This window comes from Eupeodes corollae, chromosome 1 (assembly GCF_945859685.1).
Source record: "Eupeodes corollae chromosome 1, idEupCoro1.1, whole genome shotgun sequence".
NCBI classification, from domain to species: Eukaryota; Metazoa; Arthropoda; class Insecta; order Diptera; family Syrphidae; genus Eupeodes; species Eupeodes corollae.
In genome coordinates, this window is record NC_079147.1 from 7830101 (window position 1) to 7851170 (window position 21070).

At 29.2% G+C, this 21070-nt stretch overlaps 1 protein-coding gene across 9 annotated transcripts in view; it reads right to left on the minus strand.

Moving 5' to 3' along the window:
• The window catches only part of LOC129938376 (RNA-binding protein Pasilla), an 85461-nt gene extending 66992 nt beyond the window's left edge, over positions 1–18469 (minus strand). For 4 of the 9 annotated variants that reach the window (XM_056045900.1, XM_056045897.1, XM_056045898.1 and 1 more), the window contains exons 1-2: positions 18290–18458; positions 17061–17231 (exon numbers count right to left, since the gene is read on the minus strand). The gene's annotated coding sequence lies outside the window, so the exon portion shown is untranslated. Of the gene's footprint in view, positions 1–17060 lie in introns of all 9 variants that reach the window. The other 5 variants (XM_056045902.1, XM_056045901.1, XM_056045894.1 and 2 more) reach the window with 4 other exon arrangements.
• Positions 18470–21070: the final 2601 nt, after the last annotated feature.

Below are 21070 nucleotides of genomic sequence, written 5' to 3' on the forward strand. Positions count from 1 at the left end.
CAATACTAAAACTTGGTAAAAATTATCTTAAGACTCAAAAAGCTTTTAAAATATAAAAAATATTGTCTACCAACTCTTTTTATTTTACAGAAAATATTGTTTTCGATATTTAGTAGTTTTTTTTATAAAAATCCAACATTCCGTTTTTTTATGAAAAAATAAATAGAATCTATAAAAAATAACACGCAAAATTTAGTGAAAATTGATGTTTGATTCATAACATCTGTGAAATTAATTCCATTCATTCAATTTGTAATAATCAAAGAAATGCTACTTAAATTGTTAAAAATTTGTTTTAGACTAAAAATCTATTGAACAAAACTAGGTTTTCAAACAAAACTATTTCTTTATATGAAAAATATTGTTGGTAATTTTAATTTTTTGAAGAATAATTCAACTAACAACTTTTTGAACCCAACTCTACAAACTTTTAAGCCAGAAAAAATGACAGACAGGATGTTAAGTTATCAGTTTGGGTCGCATTCCAACCTCTTTTTTTGAAAAGATAAATATTTGAGTCCAAAATCAATTTTTATCAACATTTAGTAATTTTTTTTTAAGTTTTTATTTTTCTTGAAAAAAAAACCGTCAACGTAAAAACGTTATCCTCGTTGTAGAGATATAATCATTTTTTGTTGGTAAAATATTCGAGGTGACAATTATTTTAGTTTTCAGTTTATTTTTTTGAATTATAAAGAAAACTGTCTGTTAGGTATTTTTTTTTTAAATTTACAAGTTTGATATGATATCAAAATATATAATATAAAATTCAATTCAAGTCGGTTGCGATATTGGTTCGTAAGAAACACCCACTCAATCTTTCAGTTATACTCTGGGTAACTTGAATCGTCGAGAAATGTCAAAATTTTCAATTCGACAAATCGGACCGATTACAATAAATTCCTATTAGAAGTTAATAATATGTTTCTTAATGCGTTGCAATTAACAAAACAGTCTCTTAACATCGCGAAAAACCTACACCACTTCTAAAATTGTGAAATGTTTTGTTTTGTTTTTTTTTAAATACAAGCGAAGTTAACTTAAATATTACACAATCCAAAATTTATTACAAGTTCTTGACCCAAAACCAACAACTACAAAAAAAAACTAAAATTTATACACAAGACATGGATGATTCTATATGAGTCCCTCCTTTAAATTCAAATGGAGCAACATCAGGACCATTATATTAGAAACAGCCTTGAACTGCTATACTCGTATAAAACAAAAATAATTTTATGACAATTTGCATGGGCATGTCTAATTTGACACCTGTGAAAAACTCGTGTGTGGAAGTTATACTTTTGTAGGTATAAAATATTCTATTTTCAGAATAAGAAAAAGTGTCAAGAATTCATCTCTATCTTTGTAAAGAGAGATGAACATACATGTGTACATATGTAGATACAGATACAAAAAATAAACTTATATTTTTTGAGAAAGATACAAATGATGACACATTGCAAAAGATTTTATGTTGTTTTAAATGAAATAAAAAAAAAGAAGAATATAAACTATGGATCAATAAAGTCTTGCAGATGATACTTCAGATAGGTAGATATACCTTAATTTATTGGGGTGCACACTCTTTACCAACCCCTTTTTCTCTCTTAAGTTTACGTAAGTCTAAGCCATAGAAGGATTGTGGCCTATATTTGAGTAGGTTCCTCATACTTTGCCCATAAAGTTGGCTTGACTTGGCACATAAGAGCCCCCCAAAGCAAAGATATTATTATTATTATTATGATGAAAAAGAAATAAAAAAAATATTATAAAATAAATACCTACACAAACAAATTGAAAAGAAATAATAAACTCTAAGGTTCTGTTATTTTTTTTGTTTTCTTTTAATTTTCACCTAGCACTCGTGCCAAGAATCATCGACGAAGATGACTCTTCTTTCCCTGACATACCCAGAAGATTGAAAAAAAAAAACGTATCTTTTATATTAGCTTGCTAGCTAAATAGCTATAGATACTTTTGTACTACATCCAACCTCTTTCTGCACTGCACCTTATATTTTGTAGTGTGCAATAACTACTTGTCCTTGAATCTATTTAAATGCATCTGAGCGCTCCTCTACTGCCAGGTACGTGCATCTGCAAACAAGCAAATAGATTGGAGAGACATTGAAGTCACATTGCCAAAATGAAGAAGAAGCGTGTTTTGTTTTTTTTTTCTAGATTCTTTTTATACTACAAGCTGAAGGTACTATAGAGCTGTCATGTTTTTTGAACATAAGTTTTTGAATGTTGGTATGCACATTGTACAATCCGTTTTATTTGTTTAAGGATATGTATGTTTTTAGTTTTTACAAATCGGAGATAAACCTAATGGTTTTTTTTATTTTTTTGGTTTTTAAACGTTTTGACATTATTTGTAAGTTGGGAGGTGAAAGTATGTATGAACATAGTTGTCAGCAAAAGCTTAGAAATTCGGACTACTCAAAATACTAGGTCGATGGATGTCAAATAAAAATACATATATGTTAATGTTTATGAGGTTTAAGATTCTCTAGAGGGACCTTTTTGAAAAGAATAAAATAATATTACAACCATAAGTTTGCAAATTGAAAACCACACAATTCCTTGGAAGCTGAAGTATTTGGAAAAATTGTATAGGGTTTATTTTATTTGTTAGTTTTTAAAAAATAATTCTAAGACAGTTTTTTTGAAACTGTTAAAAATTTGAAAATAAGTTTGCAAAGCCCGTTTTTGACTTTCAATTCAAATCACAAATATTTTGCTGAACCAATAGAATAAAATTGCTTACAATTTACAAAAAATAATATTTTAGGTTCCTTAAATTTACATAATTGCTCATTTATGCAATTTTGTTTTCTTTTGATTCAGTATTGGATCAAGCATTTGGTAAGATAAATAAGGTTTCATTTTGACTTCACTATTCAAAAATCGGGCATAAGTCTAGCTGACCTGTCCACATGATTGCTTATTTCATATTTTATTAAAATTATAGTAAATTACATTTTTGATATTGTGTTTGTGCTACTGTCACTCTTAAAATTGAGAGTTTATCACATTTGAGTTAATATTGAAGTTGACAGTTTTTGACATTTGGCAAGTAAAAACTGCTCTATTACTGAAAACTCAACCAAACGCGCTTTAACAAAAGCAAATCATTGAAATTCTTAAAATAAGCTCAACATTTTGGAATCACTTTAAAAGTCTGTAGTTTTGCAAGAAAAGTTTCTTAAACATGTAAATTCCTGAAGAATAGTTGTGTTCACAATTGGTACTCAAGATCTTGTGATTTAACACCTTTAAACATTTTTGATAAGCACTAGCTATTTGTGCCGCTGTCACTCTTGAAGTTGACAGTTCTTGACATTTAAGTCAATATTGAAGTTGACAGTTTTTGACATTTGGATACTAAAAACTACACTATTTCTGAAAACGCAACCAAAAACGCTTTAACAAAGCATTGCAATTCCTAAAATAAGATCAATATTTCGAAATCACTGTTATTAGTCTGTAGTTTTGCAAGAGAAGTTTCTTGAACAAGTCTATCCCTAAAGAGTATTTGTGCTCACAATTGGTCACTGAGATCTTATGATTTAACACCTTTAGACTTTTTTTTTGGTCACGTGAAAGATGCGGACTATAACGATATTCCACAACTGTTTAATCTAAAACTAATGAATTCCACAACATTTCAAGGGGAAACAGCTGCAACTTATGCTATTTACTTATAAAAACTTTTTTGAAAAAGGATATATTTGCTGCAACCGTAGTCGGTTGGTCTACTTTCTAATACTGAAATAAGCAACCCTTTAAAGTTCTTGTTTGAAAACCCTTTATTTCTTATAACTAGATAGTTAGTCGGCTTAAAGTCTGTCAAGATAAATAACTAAGAACTAAGTTGAGAAAATTAAATAGAAAATAATACAAAAAACATTTTTGCACTATCCAAAAAACAGAAGTTGGAAAGGCAATTCAAATTAAAAACATGGCGACATCTATAGGATATCTATGACAGTTGGTGTGTTGGTTGTGATTTATGAAACTTTTAATTAAAATTAGTAATCAACATTGCCAATTGCCTTTCTTTGAAGTTGGACCAAACTTTAAACAATATCAACTTTCAAGAGTAATTTTGGCGTTCATTGTGTTATTACTATTTTTTAATTCATTCCAAGAAAAAAAGAATTAGGGGAAAAGTGGTTTCACATTTTAATTTTAAATGGTAGGACATTTTTCAAAACCTCAGGTGAAAACTACAGCACCTGCTAGTGCTGAAAACAGTGCAAACTTGTTATAACTTTTTAATATTCACTATGGCTGATGGTTAAATAAATTTATGATCTCATGACTGCAACTGATTTTATGCAGTATAAGAAGTGATGCTTTTGTTTTCAAGGCTAACAAGCATTATATCAATTTTTACAACTTAATGCATGTGTAAATAATGTGTCGACAAAATAATGACGTTTTTTTTCTTTTGCACAAACAAAGAAATACTCTTTTAAAGAATTAAGGTGCCCTTAATTCAAATCACGTTTTTAAACGTTTTTTCCACCTAATGGTTTTTAAAAAAGTTGCGAAAATAAAATAAAAATAAACAACACAAACAGATCTTTTTTTCTGAACTCATCAGAAAAAACGTTGTTGCGAAGTGTCAGTTGAAGGAGAACGGCCGATTAGTTAAGATAGAAAGAGACTACAGGATTCAAAAGGAAATTTTCGTGGAGACTTCGGAAGGCATAAAAGGAGCGCGTTAAATAAAGCGTTTTCTTGGCAGATCCCTAAAGCCTAGTACATACTTCCTCGTGAAGTGAACGTTCGCCAGTGGAGAAAGTGAACTTTTGACATTGCTCACTGGTACACACTTGTGAGTACACGTTGTGAACATTTGACTTCAGCTTCACCAACAGTTCCCGTACATTTTGCACGTGAATTGCCCGTGAACGAAAACTCTCCACTTTGTTCTCCACTCAGCTTCACGAGCAAGTTCACGGGTGAACCAAAAACTGAAATTTGTATGGGTTCACGAGATGGTTCACAAGTATGTACTAGGCTTAAGCATCTAGCACACTGCCGTAACGTCAATCCTACAAACCAATATCACAATTTATCCATACAAAAAATATACCTCGGGCTTTGAAATACAATTTATCTTGAAGCTACAAAATGTTTTATTTTTTTTCAAGGGTTCTTTTTTTCCTCGATTCTTACGTTCTCGGCAATTTTTGCTACAATATGGTCCTAAAAATGCTTAAAACAACAAAAAAAAACTGTTTTTTTAGATACAATTTAAAGCATTTTAGTATCTCATTTAGATACTGGAATTCTGAAGTTTCGAGAATAACTTTAGTTTGATACTTTAAGGACTTAATTTTGAATCCAAAATCTATCTTTTTCCCTAAAAATAACCGTTTTCAACATTTTGTATATTTTTTGGTTTATTTCAAACACTTGATACAAAAGAATTTTTAGACAAGAGATTCTTTACAAGAACCCAACTTACTTTCAAACCGTATTGACTTTTTCTGTTGGAAACCATTTTAGCAAAAATGGTCTAACGTTTATTTTAGATTTTTGTAAGAAATGTGAAAGAAATCCAACGTCGAATATTATATGAAATAATATAAATATTTCGACTGAATACTGAAGTAAGGGATTATAGATTTGGAAAACCTTTTCGGATTTTATTGAAAAAAGCTACTTCATAAATTCACATAGCTTCAAAAAGCGATATCTCAAAAGCCTGACGGGGTATATTGATTTTTAAGTCCAATTTGGATTAAGGCCGCCAAAACCCATTGAAAAGGAACGATTTTATCAGATATCATTAGGGAAACGTCATCATACTGATTGAACGTCCAAAATTGAAAATGTGCCTTCAAGTTCAAACTTATTTGATATACAATGCTTATCAATCAAAACTAAACTTGTCGCAGTAAACTCGCATATTCGAAATACTCAAAACTCAAAAAACACTCTCGACAACCACCTAAACATTCTAAAAATAGTCATCTGATATCAAGAAATTAAATGTCCGGAATATTTGTTAGCATAACGAATATCGCCATCATGCTACACAACATTAAAAAAAAACGCGCAGAATTAACAACAACCACAAACTGTACATGCACTCTACATAAACTTTATATATGTATGTACCTATGTACATCAAATTCATTTTATGTTTGTTTTTTTGGGGGAATCATTTATTATGTTGGGGGAGGAATCGAGGATGAGGGATATCCATCCATCTACTTGGGGAGGAAGAAGAAGAGGCTCTTTTTTCTATGCTGAGCTGACTTGACACAAATTCAACATAATTTCTGTCCTTTTCTCTCTCTCTCTTTCACACATCCTCGCTCTCTAGTTCTCCTTTACTGATACTCTGACTCTATGACTATACACACTTGCCTCTTATAACGTTGGAATCTTGGATTTGGTTTGGTATGTTTTTAGGTTAAGGCGGTTGAAAGAGGCGGTTGAAAGAAGCGCTTTTCCACTACTCTTGCTACTAATAATACCACCATCCACCATCTCAATACATTCAACATCCACCGCACTGACACTCTCGGCTCTGGGGCTCTGGGACTCTGGGGCTCTGGCACTGGCACGAGTACTTTACTTAAGAGCTTTAGGTATAAAACCGAAAGAAGGAAGACAAAAACAAAAAGAGAATTTGGAGAATGAAGTAATCTACAAGACGAAGGAATTCGTTGAAGAAGACAATCAATATCTCACTTCACACGTGACGTATGTGTCGTGCCAACTATTACACGCCTTACTTTCTTCTCTTCTCTTCTTTTCCTCTTTTTTTTTGTCTTTCGTCTTTCTTTTAGTTCTGTTTGTTAATTCTATTCAGTGAATTTTGTTTTTGTTGTTGTTGTTGTGGGGTAGCTTGCAATTTCAGAACTCTTCGAAGGAAACAAACAAACATGCTCTAGAAACGCGGGTTCTTAAGTTCCTATAATTATAGGAACAGAAAATTGAAACAGAAAAAAGTATTGCAACGAATTTGTTACATAAACTAATATTTTTCCATCAAAGTCACTGAGAGCTTTTTAATATTTTGTTTCTATTTAACTTTGTCGTGTTTTATTTATACCTAAGTACATACATATTATATACTTTCGTATACATAACTATAAAAAAAATTCAAATGTATAGGAACCCTTATCAATTTCGTTCTAAATACTTAGGTTTCTTATCAAAAGATTTCATTACAGCGATAAGCTTATAAAAAGTTAACCTAAGTAAATAAAAATTGAAGAAAAAAAAAAACGCATACGTATGCGAAGCGAAGCGAAGTGAAGTGAAGGAGTACGAAAGTACATATTGACAGAAGTTAACTTCAAATGTTTTATTTTATAGGTTTACTTAAGTTTAGGTGGTATGCACACTGTACACAATATATTTAATAGATACAACCTTAGTTTAGTTGAAGTAGTGTAAGCTTTGTTGAATAAGTTTTTAATTATTTTTTTTTTAATTTTTGTTTGTTCTTTTTTTAATTTAAACCTAACAAACCCACCACAGAAACAACAACAACAAAATTAAAATATTTTAAGTTGTAGTGGAACTCGTATTTAAATGTTACCTAAATGCGAGAGAGTTTATGTTAGTGACATTAGTTTTTTTTATAGCTTCTCTGAGGTTTTTTAGAGGAGCATTTCAAAAAGGGACACATTATAAATTTAGATTAGCAGTCATTTACCTACTTTTTTCTTTTTTTTGTTTAAACAAACTTAAGAATTAGATTATTTTTGTATTTATAAACTTTTTCTTTTGTGAAAATAAATTGTCACTCTTTCAACTTATTTCTGTTTTATTTTATTTAATTTTATTTTCTTCGAAGGAATGAGTCAAAACTTACATGTGGCAGTGAAAATGTTAATTAAAATTTTCGGATGCATTTTTGCTGAAATCTGATTGACGTGATGAATACTAATTAATTTGATATAAGTTACGTTTGTATGAATAAACCTCCAAAAATGTGGTGTGCTTATGGATGGTTTGACACATTTTCTTACAATGAACGACTTTTTCTTACAATAACTCCTGTATTTAAAAGCAATAAATAGCTCTTTAAAAATAATATAGAGAAATATACTACAGAATAAGAATGTCTCGAATATAAAATGAACCAGGAAGTAGTTGCATTTAGTTTGAGAACAGAAAAATCTTTGAATCTTATTTTATAGTGTATTTATCCTGAAAATTTTCAAAAAGTTCTTTAAATTTGTAGGAAATATATCAATTTATCTTATGATGCTATAACCAATTATTTTGGATCGCCATTTAACCGGTAGGTGGCTGTGACAAAAGGGCGCATGACGTCTAATACATAGTTCGAATTTGGTATTTTCATCTTGTTTCAAAGAAAAAATCAATAAAATATTTCGAAATTTTCGCTTTAAAGTAGAGTTTTTACCTACAGTAGCATTTTTTGTTCTGAATAAATTATGTCATTGAGTTAAACTAAATAGCGCAAAATCTTTAGTAAATAGTTAAATCAATTTTTGGCAATTTAAGAGGCTAAAAAGGTGATTTAGCGAAATTTAAACGATTTTAACATCTTACTATCTCTTAACAACTTCCTTAAGTTAAAATCATGGAAAGGCTAGTTTAACTTTTATAAGAGCAGTGGTTGGAATGGTCCAATCAACTGTTGGGAAATACCAATAAAATAGGTCTGTTTAATCGTATAGTTGCTATATTTATGTATTTTCACAAACTGCCACTTCTGAGACACGTTTGGATGCTAGTTTTTTAATAAAATAAGCAATTAACAAGTTTGAAAGCATTTTGAATAATTTTACTCATTGAAATAAGAGTAAATGGCCCAAAGTTGGGAAATACTAATAAAATAGGTCCGTTTAAGCGTGTAGTTGCTTTATTTATTTTCACGAACTGTAACTTCTTAGACACGTTTGGATGCTCGTTTTTTAATAAAATTAGTAATTAGCAAATTTGCAAAGCATTTTTTGTTTTGAATAATTTTACTCATTGAAATAAGAATAAATGGCCCAACATTTTATAAAGTTGGGAAATACCAATGAAATAGGTCCGTTTAAGCGTGTATGAAATTGATTTATTTATTTTTAGATACGTTTGGATGCTCGTTTTTTAATAAAATTAGCGATTAACTAGTTAGGAAAGGTTTAAAATTTTGGACTCCCTTAGTAGCTTTCTACTAAATTGTAAGAGGTAAGAGTAAATGGAGCAAAATTTTAAACGATTTAGTAAATTGTTAAATCAATTTTTAGCAATTTGCTAGGCTAAACAGGTGATCTAGCTAATTTAAAACGATTTTAACATCTAACTGTCTCTTAACAACTTGCTAAAGTTAAAATCACAATTTGGCTACTTTAACTTTTAGCTTTTAACTCTTATAAGAGCAGTTTGTGGAATGGTCCAGTCAACAGTAGGGAAATAACAAGAAAATAGGTCCGTTTAAGCATATAGTTGCTTTATTTATTTTCACGAACTGTAACTTCTTAGACACGTTTGGATGCTCGTTTTTTAATAAAATTAGTAATTAGCAATTAACTTATTAGCAAAGGTTGGTATTAGTAAATTGTAAAACCCTTCACAACAGGTTCTTTTAAATTTTGCGCCAATATATCTACTCAAAAAAATAAAAGAACGCCATGAGATTATGAGAAATCTAATCACGTCTAACACGGAACATTCTCTAAGACCATGAACTTAACTTACGAAGTTCAAGGTTAACATTTTAAAATACCTGCAAAACATTGTTTTGAATATTCTATTCTTTCAAAACACTTTCAACGATATTATTATTGTTTGCACAAACCTAATTTTACTACAAAACTACAAGAAATTTGTATTGCAATATCGGAAAAGTAAAAATGTATGTTTTATTAAAATAAAATTTTGAGAAAAGCTTAAACATTCAATGTAACTTATCGAAATAAGTGAGAGGTATAAATTGTAAATCAAACGCGTTATTTATGGTAAGATATCAATTATTTTACTATAAATTACTTCAAAATATTTAATACAAAAAAGAAAGCATAGCGCGTTGGGGTTAAAACGCCGCCTTACACGCGTTGGCAGATAGTTGACGTTATGCAACTGTCATATTTTGATTATGACATTTAAGATAGTTACTTGGGGTCTGCTTCCATTACATAAATGTATTCAGAATTTGGATTTCAGCTAAAAATTTATTAATTATTTAATGTGGATGTTTAGATTTACATATTTTACCAACAAAAACATAAAGTGCTTCAAAGGTAAAACAGACGTTGACAACAAACACCTCAAGCTATAGAATCCAATTATGGCTAAAATTTATTTCCGTCATTTTTATTTCAGTTAAGAGTCGTTTTTGATTAATATCAAAATGCAATGAATAAGCCGACAAATATTTTTACTAAAAAAATGTTGTTAACAATGTTTTCAACTGTTTTCTGCATACATTTTTAAGGGTACTTTGAATTATTTTGGAATTCGGAAAAAAATCGTTTTTCTAATTCTATTTTCTCGCTCAAACCCCAAATCCTTGATTTTTGTCAGCAAAACGGTAGAAATTTGTAATAACTATAATTTTGTTGGCTTTGAATAAGGATTGCAGTAGTCGGAACAATATGTTTTTTGTTTTTGTCGCACATGCAAAACAATAATTTTTCAAATGTTTAGGTTATCTAGAATTCGAATCTATGCAACCTTTAGTTGTTAAATAAAACCAAAATAGGGTTTTAAAGTCTAAGTTGAGATAAAACTTATCCTTAAACAATGAATTGTATGACAATTTTGCAAATTACAAATCTTTATCTTATAAATATAGTTTAAATCATTTGAGTATTTAACATAGTTTCTGAAAATTCTCATTAGTTATGATTCTTTATTTGACTTAATATGAAGTTTTGGGCAAAACTTGTATTAAATGTGTTCATAGTTTTGAACTGTATGTTCTGAATTTAATTTGTAGAACTGATTGCAAATCCAAACTTCGATTTCAGCTATCTGCTCCAATTTTAAAAATACGCGTTTTCAACATTATATCAATATTCTTTAATATATTTGAAATAATTGTTATAATAGAGTTGTTGGAAGATACATTCTTAAGAGGAACAAACATTAATTTCAACCCGTTTTGCCTTCTTTTGTTGAAAACTTTTTAACGTTTCTTTATGATATTTGTAAGACAAGTGAAATCTAACAACTTATGAACATTTTTTGAAAAGTGCTGATTAAAGTGCTGATTATAGATTTGGAAATCCATCAAGAATTTTATATTAAAAAAAAAGGTACTTCAGGAATTATGTGTACATGCCTTTTTTTGAATTTTAAGAAGTGATATCTCAAAAACCTTATGTATAGAGTATTCTCGAAGTCGGATTGGAATTAAGGTTATCAAAACTCATTGGCATAGTGGAATTGGTAGTATGTACTCGAAAAATTTTATTGAGAAACAAAACTCAAATCAAAATCTTCTACAAAAGTTACTTATCTAAATAGCTTTAGATGGTATCGAATAAACTGACAACTACTTTTCAATTAAACCACGTTGTTCGAAAATGTTGCTGATAAGCTAAAGTTCATCATACTTGTATATTATATTATTTTGAGAGAACGAAGTGAGTCTAAAATTATATTTTATTAGTTTTCTTGGTTTTTGTGTCATTTGAGTTGACAGAGTTTTACTTCGTTCGTTCAAAAAGGGTATTTCCTCAATATATTTTTATTCATATATATTGAAATAGTTTTTTCTCAATTATTTAGCACATTACAACACAATCCGAAACAGAAATAAAGTCGAACAAACTCACAATCACCTACTTAAATCCCTTGAAGCTTGTCAATCAATAATGTCACTATATAGAACTGAAACGAAATAATCCTTCAACCAAGATCCAACAGTTGAAATTGAAATAAAAAAGAAGAAGCAAAAATCAATAGTATCTAGAGAGAGTCTTCTATATGTATGTACTGTAAATGTGTATATACATAAATTGAAATTGAAATACAAAAAGTTCTTTCTTTAATCTCTAAAGTCCAAAACCATGTTAATCGAAACCACTGAACGCAGCCATTTATTGAGCAAATTCATCAATATGGTGTCACTAAAACGTCAGTTATCGTTTGAAACTAGGGCATCATTTAATCAAAAACTGACAAAAGCTACCAATATAAAAGGGCTCATTAAAAATATTAGATACAACTTGTATATGTATCTTTAATGTTCGTAAAATACTATACATACATTTTTGTGTATAAGGATAAAAGTACTAATGGCTTTCTGATCTCGATTAAATTTGGATGCGATTCTTATCAATGCCATGGTTACAGAAACAAAATTCTTTTAACTAATGAACACGAAATATTTTTTATTTATTTTTATATGAATTTTCGTATTCAATATAAATGCTCTTTAATGCGCATGAAACGATGTGCCATTGTCTGGCTTTCTCTCTATTTCTGTTTATAGTTTTTAGATTTGCTTTTGATTTAAAATTGAACGCGTTATGTATACCTGGGCAAGTATAGGTACTTAATAAATATATTATAGTGGAATGCTTAATGAGAAAATAATTATTATTATCCTTGACACCGCATAGCATAGCTATTTAGGCGAAAACACTGATTTCTCAGGTGTTGTAGGGTAAAATAATAATGCACCGACCGCAGCGCCGCCCCGCGTCACGCTACAACATATAGATACCTAATATATGACAGCTGGTGTGTGCGATATAAATTATGCCATCGACAGCTTATTTTTGTACCAACTAGACGTTTGTTACAAAAATGTATATGACAACAGAATGACATTGAGGCGCGACTTGCTTTTTTGTTGCTGCTGCTTTGTCTTGCGGCTTATGTTTTATGGAGGTTTTATTTTTTTATGATTTTTTGTGTGTTTTTTCGATGCAACATTCACATAATTTGACACATAACTATAAAGCTCAAAATTACACGTTTCTACTATAATTATGGAAAGAATGTGTCTTTTTACAAAAATAAATACAATTTCAATTCGCCTCGCGCGCCATTTTGCATAAAATATTTATGTACATAAGTTAAAGTTCATTTTAAATAGGAAACCATTTTGATACTATATGAAGCCCTAATATCCAAACTTTTGCCCTCTTTCTGTCTCATGGAAAAAACATAATAGACCGACGCACGACTGCAGGGGAAAAAGAAGTAAAACCATGTGCGCTTTATCCCGCGTACCTATCTCTGGGAAAAAAGCTACTGCAACGCCGATGGTATGGTAGTACACAAAAATAAAAAAGAAAAACTTTCCCCTGCAGAAGTACTTAGCTAGATTTTCTCGTCCGGCAATTTAGATAGTTTGACCAGTGCCGGATTAATTCTGAAAAGCCCTTTTAGGGTTAAAAATTAGACGTCTCTTTTTAAGGTTCAGAAAAAGGACTCTTATGAAACCAGTTTCATTATATATATTTTATAGGAAACTCACTGAATCGAATGCTATAAAGTATAAACCACCAAAATACACAAAGAACCCTTAAGGAAATGGAAAGAAGTTATGTTATATTGTTTGTTTTGCAGTCCAACACATTTCTTAATGAAAACCTTTCTGACGTAGGTATATCTGCTAGTTTCTTTTATTATGACCGGAATTTAATCTACGACATAAACATCATTATTTCAAAGAAAAATGTAGGGTTTTTTGGGTACAGGTTTTTCTGCAGGATGTACAGATGTCGTAAACGTACATTAATAAGGTTTAACAGAGTCTCAGTTTTACAGAGAATTCTAAGAAGATATTAATTTTAATTTGTTGAAAGATCTTTCTTTTTCGACTTCACTGAACAATTAAAAAGAACAGTCAAATTAATTCTTGTGAGACTTGCCATAATAATTTTGTGTTTTGGATGAAATTAGTTTCTCATTTTATGATAGCTCATAGCTCATTGTAGCTAATCACATGAAATTAAGACACAGAATTTTTTGACAATTGGAAACGTCAAATTCACAGATATTAAGTCCGTTCGCTTACCTTCTGCACTAAAATTCTCAAAAAAAAATTTAAAGAGTGGGAGTAAAATACTCTCACAAAAAGACAAAGCTACAAAAAAAAGTAAGCGAGCGCGAAAACAACACGTTTTTCCCACAATTTGACTGTCAAAAAAAATATAAATTTTGAAACATCATCGTTTCAATTCGTTTTTAGAATTTATTTATTTTTGTTTGTAAATGGATGAATAAAGTCAACATGACTTTCAAGCAACATCATGCTGGTCTATTGTTTTTTTTTTTTTTTGAATAAACTTGATTAAATTGAAACTTGAAAATTGCAATCCTTTTTTTTTCTTTTGGGAAAAGAATTTTGAATTTTGTAAGTGACAGCAAAAGCGAGCAATTTGTGTAATTTATTTGAAGTTCTATCAAATTTGACACTTTTCACAAATCAGCCCAAAGACGTTTCTTGGGCTGAAATTCGTAGGTTGGGAAAATCTTTTACTCCCTCGTGAACGCTCTCTTTAACGAAAAACTACGAAATTTTTGAGTACGCGAACAGGATTTAGTTAAATTTCTTTATTTTTCGTAAAATTAGACTGTTTTAGGAAGGTACGCGAACTGATCTATTAAGAGCCTTTACATGAGAGCGAATAACGAATGGACGAACAAACGTGATTTTACACATTTCAAAAATTCAATTTCAAACAAAAACACAATTTAGAAAAAGGTTATTATAAATTGACAATTTGTTGCTATCTGCGAATAGAAATAAAGCTCATTTGAAAGAAAAGTCAAAATATGCGAACATCCACAGTTCGCAGTTCGCAATTCGTAGCTCATGTTCAAGATACTTTAGATGTTTGTTTGATTTGTTTGAATTGAGGAGACAAAGTGTTCGTTTTTTACTTTTGACATTAAAAAATTCATGAATTTAAGGATAGCTCCAATGTGTTTGTTTTTAGTTTGACATTGAGAAATTCATGAATTTAAGAAAACTCAGAATCATACTTACACTTTATAGAGAAATAAGACCAAAATTACGTAAGATGAAGCAAATAATTGTAGTATCATCGATCAGTTAGATTCTATGTGTCTTTTGAATGAAAATTTTAACCATTTGAAGTTTGAGGTTGATTCTCATGACATAACATTACACATACAAAATTCAAAATGCTGTGTAAAATAACATTTATGAGTTCTATTTTTGGCACAATTTTGAAATTTCTGATAATTCAAGTCCAGAGTCCTGTCTTGTCAAAAAAAGAAAATCTTAATTTAAACAGTCAATGTTTGTAAGGAAACTAACAGATCTGTAATTTTCGACACTTTAAGTCGATTATTTTTGAACAAACCTTATCCAAATGGACACAGACAAATCAGTGTTGCCCTTGAGACTTATAAACAAACATAAAACAATATAATATATTGTGGAACTGTCCTTGTGAAAAAAGAAAATCTAAATTTAAACTGTTAATTTTTGTAAGAAAACGAACAGATCTTAATGTCATAGTAGTCTGTAATTTTTGACACTTTAAGTCAATAGATCTTGAACGGACCTTATCCACATGGAGATAGTATTGCCCTTGAAACTTATAAACAACATAAAACAATATAATATATAATTAAATAATATATTGTGGAACTGTCATTGTGAAAAAAGAACTTTTAAATTTAAACTGTTAATTTTTGTAAGAAAACGAACATACTAGTCTGTAATTTTTGACACTTTAAGTCGATTATTTTTGAACAGACCTTATTCACATGGACATAGTATTACCCTTGAAACTTATAAACAATTTTATATATAATTGAATATATTGTGGAAAGTATACATTTCTTTATTACTTAACGCTGTAAGTACCTGAACTAAATGAAAAGTCATGAAATCTGTAATCAAGATGTTTTTTAAAAGAAAAAAGTGTAAAACTAATCAATTTCTCACGAGTGCTAAGTAAACTAAACTATTAAAAACTAGTTAAAACGATATTTTAAGGGCGGCAAATAGTAACAGCCCCCACCAAAATAATAACCCACACTTTATTCCAGCCCTGAATATAACTACATATGTATATGTGGTATTGTATCATCTACATTGTGTATCTTGGCTCAAACTACACAAACCTGACAACTTCCAACAGAGTTGGTAGAGGATTTGAATTGGTTAACAGTATGCAGGGTGTAGCTATAGTTGGTTTGGTTGAAGAAGCTTGAAGGTACTAAAAAGTATATTCCTACCTACATACGAGTATATGTCGTGTGAAGTCTTTTTCACAAACATAAATATAGGTCAATACCAGGAAATTGATGCGCATGCCCCCTTTATTACAGTTATTATGCAACCATAAATTCTTCTTCACTTCCTTATAACACTTTTTTTTCAAAATTTAACTAAAATATTTATATGTAGGTACAAAATAAATTTTTAAAAAATATTTTTACATTATTGTTACAATATAATATAAAGTTTTCATTTTAAAAATATAAATAAAAATAAATACAAATATATTAAATAGCAATGACAATGATAAAACTTAAACTAAAAAATTTAAACAAATTAAAAAGTCGCGTGGTTTTATGATAATAATGATGATGATTGGGATATATTGATTGTTAGTTATTTATTGATTGAGGAATTGATCATAGTTGATATTATTTATGAAATTTATGTACAAAATCGCTTGTTTTTTGTGTGTTCCTATAGGTAGAGGTTGTTGTATTGAAAAATATGTAGGTAGTTCGTGGGAAAATTTAAGTTTTTCAAAAATCTTAAATCTCCCAAATATTATAGTTCGTTCTGAATCAAATTTATTACAACACGAAGAGTATTTATATAATTATATGAAGATCATTTTGATTATAGGTTGATATGAGAGGTGATAAATTATGATTGATTGATTGATTGACTATAGTTTAGGTATGTTAGGCAAAATGTCAATTTTAGGTGATATGAAACACGAAAAATAAATCAAATACAAAGCATTTTTGTTTTGTTTTTAATTTTTGAAATTTTTAAAATTTTGAAATTTTTGAAATAATGAAGCTTTTTGTGTGTGATATTTTTTTGAGAGAAGAAGATTAGGATTGAAATTGATTGAAACAACAAAAAAAAATTATAGTAGTAATCACCTTTTTGCGATATTGTGTGTATTTTAAACATAAATTGCACTATTAATCCATTTATTTTGTATGTTTTGAATTAGATTTGATTTGATTCGATCTTGAATTTTTGAATTTGTATTTTAATTTTCTTGTTATCTAAATGTTACGTTTTACATAGTAACTTCTTCTAAAATACACCTGGAAAAACAGAAACAAATATCGTTGTTGTAGGTACTGAAAATTTTAGTTGTTTTATAATAAATTTTTGGCGTTGATTTAAGAGCAAAACATAAAAATCAATAAACAGATAGAAATGTTGTTTTTTTTTTTTGAAGATAGGAAAGTTCTATTTTTTATATTTTGTGTTTTGAATATCAATTTTTTTTAAATTTTTTTACGTTTTTGGAATATATCTTGACACACACAAACTGCTGCCTCTAGTTGAAGCTAAAATGCGTACTATGTCTCGAAATTTTCTTCTTCACAAGTGTCTTCTTCTGTGTTCTCAAAAATATATACAAAAAATATACTTTTTCATCACCCGATAGAACGACGACGACAAGAACGAACTTAGCAGTGTTGAACTATTTTCGAAAAGAGAACCATTTGTAGGGCACTAGGCTTCATTATAGCATTACACACTATACAAATGCACACAGTAGCTCACTTCATTATGTATCTAGATAGCTATAACTATATCTACAGCTAGATAGATACTTATATATTTTTGTTGCTTTTTAAGATAGTATATGCGTTCGTGGTTGACACTGAGAATAAATTTAATTAGAGCCAACAGAAGAATAGAAAAATAAAGAAAAACTTTTCTTTCCTTTGATTTTGTATTTTTAATTTAAATTTAAACAAAATAATTTATCAAAAAAAATAATAAAAAAAAGGTAAAGTAGGAATGCGAGCGAGAAGACGACGAAAAATATACACTCTGCGACGATAAGTATACTCTCAATAAAGTGTGTATGTTTTTGTAAAAGATACTTTTTATTATACAGGCAGATAGATAGATAGATACACACAATAAAATCGTTCTGATATTTTATTTAATTGAATATTTTATTTTTTTTTTGTTTTTTTTTGTTAACTTTTGAAGTAGGCAGGTAGGTTGTAGGTATTAGGTTTTTTTTTCTTTTTGTATTGTATTGAATTAATTCGAAACGTTTATATAACCAATAACATCATTATTCTCGAAAACACACAAAAATCATAATAAAGTAAAATAAATTGTATATTGTATATATTACTGGTATCTGGGTTGATGACAAAATATTTTGTTTTAATTTTTGTTTTATTTTAATTTTCTGTGCAGAGAAATTCTACTTTAATGTGAAGTCGAATCGAAAACTGACTGAATGCTTGGAGTTGGACACTGCACGAAAGTGATGTGATGTTTGCAAAAGCAGCAGAAACTAACGAGGCCTCTATACTCAGCGTTCATGTGGTATATCTTTTTGATATCACACAAATACCTACACTTAAATTTTTCACATAGATACTATTCTCACTCACACTTTCACATGTATACGTGTTAGGAGGGTGAATGTATAGATATTTATTTTCTATTATAATTTTGGTTAGAATTTGTTTCAGAGTGAGTTGGAAGAGTGTCAACTATGTGTGAGACCTTTTCACGTTTTTGAGTTTTCTAGTTTTCGAGCATCTGATGAGAGGTTTTATGTTTTTCCATTTCATTCTGGCTCTCATTGGGATTTTGGTGGAGGCTTTAGCTTCAGTCTTTAGATGGTTTTCTCGGTTAGGCTTATTGGATATAGAGAATGAAAAATGAAATGGAATTTTTGGTGAGATTGTGTGAGGGAGGGAGAATTTTATATAAAGTGAGGATTTTATTGGTATTGGTATTTGTGTTTGTGTTGCATATATTAAATACTCATAGGTGTGACTCAATCTAAAACGAACGCTCGCACTCGCAATTGATTTGAATTTTTTAAAATTTGACACAGATCCGAGAAACATAGCTGAGAGTTTTCTCTTTGGTATCAAAAAGATTTGAAGTTGATATTTTGTTCTCTTTAGAAGAAAAAACTTTAGTAATTACGAAAAAACGGGTAGTTTGGTCAACTCTGGTGAGATGACTCTAACGTGGCATGGTTACCAATCTAGAGTTTTTTCGTTTATGTGCTCAAGAAAACAATTAGCGTCTTTTCTACTTAAATTTCAATTAAAAGGTATGCATAATAATTGATTCTCGATGATGTCTGAGTTGAACAAATTACAATTTAAGTGGAACGAAACAGTAAGTAATACTTTTAAACCTTCCAAACCTGTTTACCCTACTCCGCTTGTATAGGTTTTTCTTATTAGAGTTTTCATTTTCTTATTTAAAAAAAAGAGTATTTTTTAAGCGAAATCAATAAATATTTGTTTCATTGTAAAGAAACTTAGACGATAACGACACCATTTGCATATTTAGGACATTGAATCGATTATGGATCATTTTGAAGACCTTTATTAACTTCCCATAGAAAGTTATTGTAATGGGTCCGATTTGTCAAATTGAAAATTTTGAAATTTCTCGACGTTTCAAGGTCCCTAGAGTCGAAATAAAAGATTTTTAGAAAGATGTCTGTGCGTGCGTGTGTACGTACGTTCGCGACGTTTTTTTCGTCCACCATAGCTCAAGAACCAGAAGAGATATCAACTTCAAAAAATTTTGTTATACAGATAATAAGGCAAAAAGATATAGAAAGGGTTCTCAAGAAAATTGTGTGGGTGGTTTTTTTTACCATAGCAGTTTGAAAAAAGGTGAACATTTTAGTTAACCCTAAATATCTTACGAACCAAAAACGGTAGAGACTTGAATTAAATTTTATATAATATATTGTAATGTGATACCAAACAGGTCTATTTTTTTAAAAAAATCAATTTTTTATAAATCAATAAAACTAAAAAAAAAATTGTCACCTCCAAAATGAAATGAACCAAATATGAAATATGATTTCATCTCTAAAATAATTTTGTGCAACGAAGAATAATTTATAAAAAATACAAATCTAAAAAAACTTACTCAAAGTTCGTAAAAATTGAATATCGATTCAAATATCTTATCAAAAACTTGAAATTTAGGCTTCAAGCTTATTTTATCTTATAAGAAATATTGTTTTCAACATTTTGAAAAATTTTGAGAAACATCGAATTGACAGTTTTCTTACAAAAAATAAAAACCTAAAAAAAAATGTATAAAAGTTGGTAAAAATTGATTTTCGACTCAAATATCTTTTCAAAAATTTTAAATATTGGCTTCAAACTAATTATTTCTTGTAAGAAATATTGTTTTCAACATTTGGTAAAATTTTGAAAAAAATCGAATTGACAGTTTTTGTACAAAAAATTAAAAACGAATTTACAGTTTTTTTTTACAAAAAATAAAACTCTAAAAAAATAATACTAAAACTTAGTAAAAAATATACTTTCGACTCAAATAGCTTTTCAAAAATTAAAAATATTGGCTTCAAACTTATTTTATTTTACAGAAAATATTGTTTTCAATATTCAGTAATTTTTATATAAAAATCCAACAGTCCGTATTTTCATAAAAAATAAAATCTTCAAAAAATAGTACACAAATTTGGTAAAAATTGATACGAGTACATATAGACAAACTTTTAAGCAAGACAAATCGACAGACGGGATGGGAAGTCATCAGTGTGGGTCGCATCCCAGCCTTTTTTTATATATTTCATTAAAGTTTGAACTTTGTCATTGAGTGTGGTGAAAAACTAAATCATTCAACTGACTCGTGAAGTTTCGCAACATGAGATTCTTCATAGGAATAATTTCCTCTTTTTGATCTAAGAAACTTTTGTCCATTGACTTAAAAAAAAAAAGCGATTTGTCCTATTTTTCGGTTTTCTTTCAGATATTCGATTTGTATTGAAAACAATTTACGTGTGGCCTTAAAAGAATTTTCATCACAAATTGTTAAAGTTAATGAAATTTAAAAAAATGTATGTGATTCTCTGGATGAATTTAATTGCTTTATTTAGATGAATTTTAACAAAGTTCTG